The following is a 12,265-nucleotide window of genomic DNA, read 5'->3' as shown; positions in this document are numbered from 1 at the left end:
AGTATTTTTAACAGCCTCACATATAAAACATATCCATGCAAAAAAATTTCCTTAGCATGACTTTCTTTTAATATATTTTCTTATTTTGCTAATTTTTGTAGAACATGGCAGATTAACTCACAAGATATAAAGGGCAGGTGGATATAGCTGTAAAGTGGGGAGAGAAGAAAACTAAGTGGGGAAGCAAATTCCATTGAAACTGCATGTTTCTGAGATCTAACATACAAAGTTCAGTTCAGGCATTTTGTTCATATGTTTAAGGTGAGCATTCTAATGGACTCACTTTGCATGGAATTGATGAAATTGTGGGGTGGGAGAGCCCACCAGCTAAAGACAAGCACTACATTTGTAACTGTATAGTAGCTGTTAAATATATTTTAATATATAAAAATGAATATACCAAAATGTTTTAATACAGAATATTTTTACAGCATATTCTGTTTGTTACATTTAGCTACATATATTCTTTATGTTGGAATAACACCTGTGGCCAGGAGAACAATGAAAGTCACAACAATAAGGATAATTGCCACAATAATTACGATCATTTTTGTGTTTTTCCACCACATCTTCCTTGCAATCTTTGTAGTGGTTTTTTGGAAACCATGAGCCTGAAAGCAGATGGGAAAATGTTAAAAGTTAGCAAATTGATACCCAAAAAGTATTAACTGAAGTTCTTTTTTAAAAAGACACGTGGAAGCTCCTTCATTAGAGAATTCCGATTTAAACACTAAACTGCCCATTAAGTATTAGAAAAATGAAGGAGACTAACAGTATGGATCACAATGCAAACTCCAAAAATGATTCTATCACCACTGGGCTGAAGGAAGGGGGTGTGGAGAAAATTGAGTCAGGGATCACTGTCCATGTGTAAGATAAAGCTGAAAATATTTAACCTTTGATCATCTTTTCAGTTTCATCAAAGCAATTAAGGCCTTGATAATGTCTTTTCTCTGGAATATTTAGAAATGGAAGAATCTTATGAGGTGGTCTGTTGGCCAGTTCATTTGTTAGCGAAGCCTGGTGCATTGTGTTGGCAAATGAGGGTCATATTGTTCCCAACTGGGATCGTTGGGCTGGTTTTTAAGGATCTGAAGTTTTGCTACTAAAGAATACTCTGCAGAGAGTAAATAAAGAGTTACCGCTGTTTCAAGATCATCACTTCTGTCAGCTAGGTCAGACAGCCGCTCTTCTCTTTTCAAGACTTTTTCAATATTTTGAGTCATAACATTTTTGACATCATCCACTTGAACTTGAAGTGTAGAAATATCAATGTCCTCATGTTTCTGATCAGGCTCCATCTGTCTGTGATAAAGTTAATATTCATTATACATGATTTAATTTCTCTCAATTAAGATTCCTGTTAAATGTTCCTAAAATTGTACTGCTGAGTAAAATAGAACATTTTTAAGTGAATACAGGCAGTCTACATCCCAAGTTACGAACAAGACAGGTCCTGTAGGTTTGTTTTTAAGCTGAATTTGTATGTCGGAACAGATACATTTTTAAAGTAATTTTTTAAGCTTTGGGTAGCTGGCTGTGCCTCTTCAGAAAATTTCACCACACTTTTTGTCCCTGTGATGGATTTTGAACAATTTGGCTTGTTGAAACAAGGATTGGTGATAAAGTTTCAGTGGAGATAACTTTTTCCCATGCAAACTCCTCCAAGAGTGAATTTCCCTTCCTAGGGGTAGATTTTTCTCACTTCCTGTTGTCTCAGCCCCATTCTTAACTATGAGTCATTTGTAATTGGGAGACTGCCTGTACTAAATTATTTCCTTATTTCCAAATGACATTTTTTTTATTTTCATAAGTTATTCATAAATTTCTGCCCTTCTCTTCAATTACAAGAATCTCAGAGCAATTCATAATTCAAAAAGTTGAAGTGGATTGCAATAATAATAATAATAATAATAATAATAATAATAATAATAATAAAACAAGAGACCAGTGAAGCCCGAAACAGGATTGAAATGTCATTTGTTTAGTGAGCCTTTATCAGCCCTCTAATAATGTCACTTGATATTCAAGATGCAGTACTTTCCTAAAGTATCCAAAGTAGTTTACAGAATTCAACAGAAGCCCCATTAAGTGTTAGCAGTATAAAGTTATGTAAAATCTTAGAAAACAAGCACAATTCTGCGTCAACAATTTATCTTATTGTTCAGGGATGTCATTCAGTTTCCTACAAGTATGATTATAAAGCAAAATAAAACCAGCTTGGTTGGAAGCTGATAAAACAAAAACATTTAAAACCTTTCTCTGTGCATAGTTTACAGGAATTGGGTTAACATTCCAAAGAACAACAAGGTGTTCGGTTTCTTTTGACCTTGCATCTAAGGATTCCCATTAAGGAAAAAATGAATAACTTATGCTGGATGGAATGTAATTATACCCAGTCAGTTCTTTACAGATACCTGGAATTAGTTTCTGTAACCTGAAATTAAAATTGGATTACTTACTTTAAAGGTTTGTAATATTCTTGTCTATAAAGTGGACTCAAATAAAGCTCCTGCCTTTATTTCTACAGGGTGGACAGTGAGTAGAGTCTCACTAATCCAAGCTAAACGGGCCGGCAGAAGCTTGGATAAGCGAATATCTTGGATTATAAGGACTGATCAAGGAAAAGCCTATTAAACATCAAATTAGGTTATGATTTTACAAATTAAGCACCAAAACTTCATGTTATACAACAAATTGGACAGAAAAAGTAGTTCAGTACGCAGTAATGTTATGTTGTAATTACTGTATTTACAAATTTAGCACCAAAATATCACGATATATTGGAAACATTGACTACAAAAATGGCTTGGATTATCCAGAGGCTTGGATAAGCGAGGCTTGGATTAGTGAGACTACTGTATTTGGATGCTCTCTTTTGCACCATTATTAGTTGGCCACCAGAGGTCTCTCCAGTACTACTACTGTACTAACTTATTTGGTTGCATGCTGTATGTAAGTCACCTTAACAGACAAGCATCTCGAGCTCCGAGGATTATCTGGGAGGGAATCCCACTGGAGCACTGCAGCACACCAAAATACTTGGACCGTGCTCTGACTTAACAAGAAGCACTATTTGACTCTCAAGCAAAAAGTGGATGCTAGAAATTATATCATTTGAAAGCTGACTGGCACAACCTGGCGATCACAACCAGATACAGTGAATACATCTACCCTCACGCTTTCCTACTCAGCAGCTGAATATGCATGCCCAGTGTTGAACACATCTCACCACGTTAAAACAGTGGATGTGGCTCTTAATGAGACACGCCACATTATCACCGGATGTCTACGCCCCACACCACTGGATAAATTATACTTAGCTGTATTGCACCACCTGACCTCCACCGGGAAGAAGCAGCCAATAATGAAAGGACCAAGGCAGTTACATCTCTGGCCCATCCCCTGTTCGGATATCAGCCAGCACGCCAATGCCTTAAATCAAGGAATAGTTTTCTAAGATCTAAGGAGTTACTCGCAGGAACACCTCAGAAGTGAGTCCGAAAGTGGCAGGCTAAAACCCGGAACCTCAAGCCATGGCTGATACTAAACGAGAGACTCCCTCCTAGGCGCACAGAAGATTGGGCGACTTGGAAGGCACTGAACACACTGAGCTCTGGCACCACGAGGTGCAGAGCCAACCTTAAGAAATGGGGCCACAAAGTGGAGACCACAACATGCGATTGTGGAGAAGAGCAAACCGCAGAACACTTACTACAATGCAATCTGATCCCTGCCACATGCACAATGGAGGACGTTCTTACAGTGACACCAGAGGCACTCCAAGTGGTCAGTTTCTGGTCAAAGGACATTTAGTATAATGCCAAGTTTTTAATTTGTTTTGTGTTTTAAATACATTACAACTGTACCCTAAGTTAGTATAATGCCAAGTTTTTAACTTAGTTTGTGTTTTTAAATACATTACAACCATACCCTCAGTTCGCTTCTGACATGATAAAATAAACTAGCTTATTGCAACAAAGCAAAGCAAAATCAAATCAGCTGAGGTTAAACTTTTCTCTCAAGGGTTTCTTTGATTTTGCATTGTTGCCTCAAACACATTATTCCAGTCATCATGGACTTTGATTTGAAATCTCTTTTATTTACCCAAGCTGGTTCTGTTTTTTTGTGGGATGTTCTCATTTAGGAGAAAGGACTTTGATTATTAAAGTTAAAGGTTTCCCCTGACGTTAAGTCCAGTCATGTCTGACTTTGGGGGTTGGTGCTCATCTCCATTTCTAAGCCGTAGATACCTCCAGGTCATGTGGCCGGCATGACTGCATGGAGCGCCGTTACCTTCCCGCTGGAGCGGTACCTATTGATCTACTCACATTTGCATGTTTTTGAACTGCTAGGTTGGCAGAAGCTGGGGCTAACAGCAGGAGCTCACCCCACTTTCCAGATTCAAACCCCTGACCTTTTGGTCAGCAAATTCAGCAGCTCAGTGGTTTAAACTGCTGCACCACCAGGGGCTCCCTCATTGGCCCTAGGAACTGCTAGGTTGGCAGAAGCTGGAGCTAACAGCAGGCACTCACTCCGCTCCCCAGATTCGAACCTGGGACCTTTCGGTCTGCAGGTCCAGCAGCTCATCGCTTTAACACACTGCGCCACAGTAGTACTAAAAGCTTTCTAGGTACTTTCCGGGGGGGGGGGGGTGGTTGAAGGAGTTAAGCCATTTCCCTCTGTTTTCCTGTTATTCCCCCTACCCATGTGTAGTACCTATTAGGCCTGGAATGAAGCCTTGGTAACAGTGAGTGAGGCAGGCATCCATTTTGTTGAGGAATGCCAGGCAGCCATCTTGAGTGTGGTTAGAAAGGGGGAGGAACTTAGAGAGAGACTCCTAGGATTGGCCAACCAGAGCAGATGGGAGGAGCCAAGTCCTAGAGTGCAGAGGAAAAAAAGAGCTCCAGGGAGTTCGGTTTTGGAGTTTGGAGTGGAAAGAGCAGTTTGGAGGGTGTGTGTGTGAGAGAACTGAAAGCTGTGGAAACTGACAGGCTAGGTCAGGCAGTTTGGATCTCTTGAGAGGAAGATAATTCAAGTGGTTGACTCTCACTACTGGGCTCGTTAATAGAAGGACTGTAGCTTAGAGTTAATTAACAACCCAGGGGAACTCGTGTCTATTCTCAGCAGAATGGGAGAAATTTGCCTCAGACACATTTAACAACAAAAATCCTAAAGACATTTTAGGTTGGTGGCAGCTACCATTTTAAAAGGAAATCTAAAATCAAACTGTATATCCTTGTTCCTTTATATCAATAAAACAACCCTTGTTTTATTAAATGGAAAGGGGGAGGAGAATAACCAGCAAAAATGAGAGAAATGGTTTTCCCCTTCAGCTCCTCCCTCATAAAATGGACTGTCCTTCTCTGTCTAGGCCACCACTTGGAGTCCGCCTAGATAAGGGAACAGTACTGTTTTCTATTTGGAAACACCTGAGCTGCTTTAAGGAATTGAAATGCATAAATACCTGTTTACAGTTGAAACAGCCTGTAAGAACAGGCCCTAAATATCTGGAATGCACCAGGAACCTTCTGATCTTGGAAGCTAAGCAGGGCCAACCCTGGTTAGCGTTTGGATGGGAGACCACTAATGAATAAAGGTGCTGTAGGCCATATTTCAGAGAAAGAACCTGGCAAAACCACCTCTATTCCTTGATTATGAAAACTTGAAGGCACATACACATAAGAACATTATCATAATACAGGATGGAAAATAAAAGTAGGCCCTTTCAAAATCAAATACACATTGTGACCAGTATAGAGAGTTCACATTTAAAAAAATACAGCTATTCTGTATAGAAAATGGAAAAACATTTTAAGTAGAATTTTCTTCCAATAACCAGAAATGTTTTAGCTCTCAGTTTTAACTCACAGCCTTATCTGTGACATGAGGGGCTAAAAAAGAATGAAGGTAACATAAATACGAATTGGGTTGCTGTGAGTTTTCCGGGCTGTATGGCCATGCTCCAGAAGCATTCTCCCCTGACGTTTTGCCCACATCTGTAGCAGGCATCCTCAGAGGTTGTGAGGTCTGTTGGCAAGTGGGGTTTATATATCTGTGGAATGCCCAGGGTGGGAGAAAGAACTCTTGTCTGTTTGAGGCAAGTGTGAATGTTGCAATTGGCCACCTTGATTAGCATTGAATAGCCTTGCAGCTTCAAAGCCTGGCTGCTTCCTGCCAGGGGGGATCCTTTGTTGGGAGGTATTTCCAGCAGATCTCACAACCCCTGAGGATGCCTGCTATAGATGTGGGTGAAATGCCAGCAGATAATGCTTCTGGAACATGGCCATACAGCCCGAAAAACTCACAGCTATCCAGTGATTCCGGCCGTAAAGGCCTTTGACAACACATTGAACATGGACCACACATTTGAGACTGAGCAAGATATATCAAATTATAGTATAAAAAATATATTTTCTTCTATTTTTTTGTTGCCTTCAAAATGTCACTTGTTTGTACCTATATGTGGAGAAATCATGGGAGTTTTAGTTTTGTGAGACATCACTCCTTGATAGAAGACTGAAGGCCTTGTAAAACTACAGCTCCCAGGTTTTCATAGCATGGAGCCACGGTAGTAAAAATAGTGTCAAACTGCGTTAATTCTAGATTAGATGCACCCTGTATCATACTTGGAATAGACCCGTTGAATTGATATTAAATAGATCTTGATTCCTGCTATATTTCAAGATATATACTGCAACAAATACAAAAAAGTTTATTTTACCTAAAGCAGTTTTAGAAGGTTCTGGAGTAGAATTATCACACGTTAAAGATATGTTCCCCGCGGATGTTTGCAAGATGTCTCTCAATTTGGGTGACGCACTGGAAAACAATTTTTTAACCTTCTAGTTAATGTTTTACAGTCTTTCTGGGTAATCTCATCAAATGCTAAACTCAAAACAATTCTGCCACAGAAGGCTGTTTTACTGATAGTCATATTTAAACATTTATAAGATCCATAAAGCAATCTTACCCAACCTTATAGACTGGTCATCTGCTTCGTTAGTAATAGCTATTAATGGATGTTGCTCTTACATAACATATATGTTGATAATATTTCTTGAAAATCTGCACTGAAGTAAAACAATGACTGAGGGAAAAAAGTGTTTGTGATCCCTAGACATTAACTGGGCTGGGCTGTGGCGCAGCTGGCTAGTAACCAGCTGCAATAAATCACTACTGACAGAGAGGTCATGAGTTTGAAGCCCGGGTCGGGTTAAGCCCCCAACCATTAAATAGCCCGGCTTGCTGTTGACCTATGCAGCCCCGAAAGACAGTTGCATCTGTCAAGTAGGGAAATTTAGGTACGCTTTATGCGGGAGGCTAATTTAACTAATTTACAACATCATAAAACTGCCAGCAAAACACGAGGAAAGGAATGAGGAAGTACAGCCACTAGTGGACATTGAAGCAACAGCTCCCCCTGTGGCCGGAATCGTGAAGCTGGAAAAAAATGTTAAATGCCTCTGTGTCTGTCTATACTGTATGTTGTTTGTCTGTTGGCATTGAATGTTTGCCATATATGTGTTCATTGTAATCCGCCCTGAGTCCCTTTCGGGGTGAGAAGGGCGGAATATAAATACTGTAAATAAATAAATAAATAAACTGTCAATTGTGCTGTAAGTTTTAAAAATACTGTACAGGAAAATCATAATCAAGAGACAAGATGTACATTGATATGAATATAGATTTGAGCCAACAGTTTGATGAAAGAGGACTCCTGTTTGCATAGAATTAATAGAGCAGAATCCAGATGCAGAATCCGTGGATTCGGAGGGCAGATTGTAATGTGATTTACATGGAAGACATTAGTTAATCCAGCAGATCTGGGCTGCAGTTCAGCATAATACATGAACAACAGGCTCCTCGACATGGAAAATTGGAACAACAGCACCTCCCCATGGCCAAATCAAGCACAGCCTCCAGATGCCGGAGATGGAAAAAGAGGGAAGCCTTGCCTCTGTCTGTGTACTGTCTATCTTTGTTGTTAATTGTATAATTTCATTGAATGTTTGCCATATATGTATTCTGTAAACTAGGAGCCTCCGGTGGCCTACGGGATAAAAGCCTTGTGACTTGAAGGTTGGGTTGCTGACCTGAAGCTCTGCCAGGTTCGAATCCCACCCGGGGAGAGCATGGATGAGCTCCCTCTATCAGCTCCAGCTCCATGCAGGGAAGCCTCCCACAAGGATGATAAAACATCAAAACATCTGGGCGTCCCCTGGGCAACGTCCTTGTAGACGGCCAATTCTCTCACTCCAGAAGCAACTCGGGTTGCTCCTGACACGAAAAAAAAAAAAAAATTCTGTAAACTGCACAGTCCCCTTGGGAAGATAGAGTGGAATATAAACAACTATAATATTATGGCGTACCTATCTATATCTGTTTAAATGCAGAAAGACCCGAGAAGCCATGTAACACACACACATACACATACATACATATATATACACATACACATATATTTAACCAGAACTCAAGCCACTGGAAGTCTCCAGCAATTTGCAAACAAATGGAAGAAATAAATACTTTACATTTAAATAAGCTGTTTTTTTTATAATACAGTAAAAACAGTAAAATAGTGCTACATTAAATTATTATTGTCTTTATTTGTTTTTAATTGCTGTATTTCAATATTAATATCAAGTCAACACAGAGCTAATGGTATGGTACAGTATGGGGTATAATATTAGGCTGATTTTGAATAGCAACCAGAAACTACATTTATCTGGCATCTACCAATTCCCATGGGTGATGGTTAAAGTTTTTACTACATGTATGTATGTATACATAGCTATACCGTATAGATATAGATATTTTAATTAAAATCCAACTTACCTTATTTTTTCCGACGGCCTTCTGTAAAATTATGTATATTGATCGCTGGAGATGCAGCTTCCTAAAAATAAAGTTGTAAACATTTAGTGCTTTTAAAAAGAAATTTTTAAAAACAACATAAACAGGAACGTTTCTTGTACTTCAGTACTATATTTGTATTGAAAGGATTACTAGTTTGCTTTTGAGCTCAATATGGCATGAGGCCTAGCTACTTTTAAGTAGAATGAATGCAATTTTACACCACTTTAACTGTAATGCCTCAATGCGATGGAATAATGGGATTTATAGTTTGGTGAGTTATAGCCTTTGGCAGAGAAGGCTTGCAAAACTACAACTCCCATTATTCCATAGCATTGAGCCATGGCAGTTAAAAGTGTTAAACTGCATCCCTTCTACAAGATAGGCACAGCTTTATGTATAATGGGTTTTCTATATAACCAGGACTCCCTATTATATGTTAATCAGTAATAAGTGTTGTCTTGAAGTAGTACACAAATGATAAACCTTGGCTTCTGTGACCTTTTCTCTCTTAGCCGGCCTAATATCTCCTTTTCTTTGAATTTCCTAACTGCCATTAACTGCTTTGGAATGTTGCTGCCAGTCATAAGACTGCTAGCCTTATACAAATATAATATCCCAATTTCTCTTAATAGTCGATGATGATGATGATGATGATGATATTTTGGATGCAATTAGACATATTGCACATAAACACACTTTACAAAACATATCAACAATTCACAAGGTCTATACCAGGGGTCCCCAAACTTTTTAAACAGGGGGCCAGTTCACTATCCCTCAGACCGTTGGAAGGCCGGACTATCTATCTATCTATCTATCTATCTATCTATCTATCTATCTATCTATCTATCTATCTATCTATCTATCTATCTATCTATCTATCTATCTATATTTAAAAAACTATGTACAAATTCCTATGCACACTGCACATATTTTATTTTGAAGTAAAAAAACAAACTGGGAACAAATACAGACTCAATGTTAATAATCATGTTCATAATCATAATAAAAATAATAAAGAGGGTTGGAGGAGACCCCTTGGGGCATTTAGTCCAACCCCTTTCTGCCTTTGTGCATCAAAAACAAGTAATAATAATAATAATGTATTTGTTTGACCAGTCATATGACCATTTCAAAGTTGCACCAAAAGCACAAGCAAAGCACCCCTGACAGATGGCCACCCAGCCTCAATGTTAATAATAATAATACTATAATAATAATAATAATAATAATAATAATAATAATAATAGGAGGAGGAGCCTCCGATGGCCTAGGGGATAAAAGCCTTGTGACTTGAAGGTTGGGTTGCTGACCTGAAAGCTGCCAGGTTCGAATCCCACCCAGGGAGAACGCGGATGAGCTCCCTCTATCAGCTCCAGCTCCATGCGGGGACATGAGAGAAGCCTCCCACAAGGATGGTAAAAACATCAAAACATCCGGGCGTCCCCTGGGCAACGTCCTTGCAGACGGCTAATTCTCTCACTCCAGAAGCAACTCTGGTTGCTCCTGACACGAAAATAATAATCTATATATATAAAATGATAAAGTTGTTTGCGCAGTGACTATAACAACAAAACTAAACATCCCAGAAATACGAAATTTGGCAACACAATGCAAAAGGCTTGCCTCCAGGTTACAACAACACAACCACACCACAAAACCACAATCCAGACCCACAAAACTCACAACAACGCATCATGCGATAACAACACAACTAAACGCCCCAGAAATACAAAACTTGGCAACACAATGCAAAAGCCTTGCCTCTCAGTTGTAACAACACAACCACACCACAAAACCACACAGGACCCACAAAACTCACAACAACGCATTGTGACTATAACAACACAACTAAACGCCCCAGAAATACGAAACTTGGCACACAACTAAACACCCCAGAAATACAAAACTTGACAACACAACACAAAAGCCTTTTCTCCCGGTTGTAACAACACAACTACACCACAAAACCACAATCCGAACCCACAAAACTCACAACAACGCATCGTGACTATAACACAACAAAACGCCCCAGAAATACAAAATTTGACAACACAACGCAAAAGCCTTGCCTCCCAGTTGTAAGAACACAACCACAACACAAAACCACAATCCGGACCCACAAAACTCACAACAACGCATCGTGACAATAACAACACAACTAAACGCCCCGTAAATACGAAACTTGGCAACACAACGCAAAAGCCTTCCCTCCAGGTTGTAACAACACAACCACACCACAAAACCACAATCCAGACCCACAAAACTCACAACAACGCATTGTGACTATAACAACACAACTAAACGCCCCAGAAATACGAAACTTGGCACACAACTAAACACCCCAGAAATACAAAACTTGACAACACAACACAAAAGCCTTTTCTCCCGGTTGTAACAACACAACTACACCACAAAACCACAATCCGAACCCACAAAACTCACAACAACGCATCGTGACTATAACACAACAAAACGCCCCAGAAATACAAAATTTGACAACACAACGCAAAAGCCTTGCCTCCCAGTTGTAAGAACACAACCACAACACAAAACCACAATCCGGACCCACAAAACTCACAACAACGCATCATGACTATAACAACACAACTAAACTCCCCAGAAATACGAAACTTGGCAACACAACACAAAAGCATTCCCTCCCGATTGTAACAACACAACCACACCACAAAACCACAATCCGGACCCACAAAACTCACAACAATGCATCGTGACTATAACAACACAACTAAACGCCCCAGAAATACAAAACTTGGCACACAACTAAACGACCCAGAAATACAAAACTTCGCAACACAACACAAAAGCCTTGCCTCTCAGTTGTAACAACACAACCACACCACAAAACCACAATCCAGACCCACAAAACTCACAACAACGCATTGTGACTATAACAAATACAACATTTGACAACACAACTCATCCACCTCCCCAATCCCTACATTCACACTCGGCCTCCAAAAAAACAATTACAATAATAACAATGACAACAACAACAACAATAAGAATCAACACCATCACAGGCAAGAAACAGCCAGTCACTGAGGCTGAGAGGCCAGTCAGTGCTACACTGAGCCTTCAAAAAACAATACAGTAGCATCTAACTTATCCAACCTTCATAATCACTACAACAACAATAATAATAAACACCTACACAGGCAAAACAAAAAAAAGACTATTGTACCACAATAAAAATATAAACCGCACTCAGCAGAATCAGACATTACAATTAACAACAAACCAAAGACAACAGGGATCTCAAGCAATTATCAATCAACACAAAAATTGAAGAAGGTAACAGACTTCAAATACTACTACTAATGTGAGTATAAAGAAGGGTGGAGGTCACAGCATCAATACAACCTAATGTAGACTGACCAACACC

General features: G+C 39.4%; 1 long non-coding RNA gene across 4 annotated transcripts in view; it reads right to left on the bottom strand.

Moving 5' to 3' along the window:
• Positions 1–357: 357 nt before the first annotated feature.
• Positions 358–12,265, bottom strand: part of LOC100563409 (uncharacterized) — a 29,649-nt gene continuing 17,741 nt past the window's right edge. For 2 of the 4 annotated variants that reach the window (XR_506389.3, XR_506390.3), the window contains 4 exons: positions 8,839–8,899; positions 6,725–6,822; positions 1,143–1,305; positions 358–611 (listed from right to left, as the gene is read on the bottom strand). This is a non-coding gene — a long non-coding RNA (uncharacterized LOC100563409). Of the gene's footprint in view, positions 612–1,142; positions 1,306–6,724; positions 6,823–8,838; positions 8,900–9,342; positions 9,415–12,265 lie in introns of those variants that run through there. The other 2 variants (XR_010006449.1, XR_010006450.1) reach the window with 2 other exon arrangements.

The sequence above is a fragment of the Anolis carolinensis genome, chromosome 5 (assembly GCF_035594765.1).
Source record: "Anolis carolinensis isolate JA03-04 chromosome 5, rAnoCar3.1.pri, whole genome shotgun sequence".
Classification (NCBI taxonomy): Eukaryota; Metazoa; Chordata; class Lepidosauria; order Squamata; family Dactyloidae; genus Anolis; species Anolis carolinensis.
This window is presented reverse-complemented; position numbering and strand designations above follow the sequence as displayed.